We start from the raw sequence: 2,215 nt of genomic DNA, 5'->3' as shown, positions 1-2,215 counted from the left end.
GGCTCAGTTCAGTGGCTTTCTTGGGGCACGTGGTGTCCAACGAAGGTATTCAGGTTGATCCGAAGAAGATAGAGGTGGTTCAGAGTTGGCCCAGACCGTCCTCAGCCATAGAGATTTGCAACTTTCTTGGTTTGACGGGTTATTACCGTCGGTTTGTTCAGAGATTTTCCTCTATAGCATCACCCTTGACCAAGTTGACTCAAAAGGGTGCTCCATTCAGGTGGTCGGATGAGTGTGAGGAGAGCTTTCAGAAGCTCAAGATAGCCTTGACCACGGCTCCAGTATTAGTTTTGCAATCAGCTTCAAGTTTATATACAGTGTATTGTGATGCTTCGAGAGTTGGTATTGGGTGTATGTTGATGCAGGAGGGTAGAGTTATTGCTTATGCTTCTCGTCAGTCGAACCCCAATGAGAAAAACTACCTTGTTCATGATTTGGAGTCGGCTGCCATTGTTCACGCATTGAAGATTTGGAGGCATTATTTGTATGGTGTGTTTTGTGAGGTGTACTAATCATCGTAGTCTCCAGACTTGTTCAAGCAGAAGGATCTCAATTTGAGGCAACGGAGATGGTTGGAGCTGCTAAAGGATTATGATATTACTATCTTGTACCATCCGGGGAAGGCCAATGTGGTGGCCGATGCTTTGAGCCGGAAGGCGGTGAGTACGGGGAGTTTGGCATATATTCCAGTTGGGGAGAGACCTCTTGCAGTTGATGTTCAGGCCTTGGCCAATCGGTTCGTGAGGTTGGATATTTCGAAGCCCAGTCGGGTATTGGCTTGTGTGATTTCTCCGTCTTCCTTATTTGATCGCATCAGGGAGCACCAGTATGATGATCCTCATTTGCTTGTACTTAAGGGCAAAGTTCGGCACGACGATGCCAGAGATGTGACTATTGGTGATGATGGGGTGTTGAGGATGCAGGTCCCGATATGCGTGCCCAATGTAGATGGGCTTCGAGAGTTGATTTTGGAGGAGACCCATAGCTCGCGGTATTCCATTCATCCGGGTGCCGCGAAGATGTATCAGGATCTGAGACAACATTATTGGTAGAGGAGAATGAAGAAGGACATTGTGAGGTTTGTGACTCGTGTCTCAATTGTCAGCAGGTGAAATATGAGCATCATAAACCAGGTAGCTTGCTTCAGCAGATGGATATTCCAGAGTGGAAGTGGGAGCGGATCATTATGGATTTTGTAGTTGGACCCCTACGGACTTCGAAGAAGTTCAATGCTATTTGGGTGATTGTGGATTGACTGACCAAGTCCGCGCATTTCATTCCTATGTGTACTACCTATTCTTTAGAGCGATTGGCAGGGATCTATATCCGGGAGATTGTTCGCTTGCATGGCGTTCCGGTTTCCATCATTTCAGATAGAGGTACTCAGTTTACATTGCAGTTTTAGAGAGCGGTGCAGAGAGAGTTAGGTACTCAGGTTAAGTTGAGCACAGCTTTTCACCCTCAGACAGACGGGCAGTCCGAGCACACTGTTCAGATATTGGAGGACATGTTGCGTGCTTATGTCATTGATTTTGGAGGGTCATGGGATCAATTTCTACCGCTCGTAGAATTTGCTTATAACAACAATTACCAGTCGAGTATTCAGATGGCTCCATACAAGGCTTTGTATGGGAGGCGGTGTAGATCTCCAGTTGGTTGGTTTGAGTCGGGTGAGGCTAGGCTATTGGGTACAGACTTGGTATAGGATGCTTTAGACAAGGTAAAGGTGATTCATGAGAGGCTTCGTACAGCGCAGTCGAGACAAAAGAGTTATGCTGACAGGAAGGTACGGGATGTGTCCTACATGGTCGGTGAGAAGGTTCTGTTGAAGGTTTCACCCATGAAGAGTGTTATGAGATTTGGGAGGAAGGGTAAATTGACTTCTCGGTTCATTGGACATTTTGAGGAGCTTCGGAGGATTGGGGAGGTGGCTTATGAGCTTGCTTTGCCACCCATCTTCTCAAGTGTGCATCCGGTATTTCATGTTTCTATGCTTCAGAAGTATATTTGCGACCCGTCTCATGTTTTGGATTTTAGCACGGTTTAGTTGGATGATGATTTGACTTATGATGTGGAGCCAATAGCTATTTTGGAGCGTCAGGTTCGAAAGTTTAGGTCAAAGGATATATAGCTTCAGTGAAAGTGCAGTGGAGAGGTCGGCCCATGGAGGAAGCTACCTGGGAGACCAAGCAGGAGATGCAGAGCAGATATCCTC

Source organism: Nicotiana sylvestris, chromosome 6 (genome assembly GCF_000393655.2).
Source record: "Nicotiana sylvestris chromosome 6, ASM39365v2, whole genome shotgun sequence".
Taxonomy (NCBI): Eukaryota; Viridiplantae; Streptophyta; class Magnoliopsida; order Solanales; family Solanaceae; genus Nicotiana; species Nicotiana sylvestris.
The sequence above is the reverse complement of the archived record's forward strand: the minus strand, read 5'-3'. Positions refer to the sequence as shown.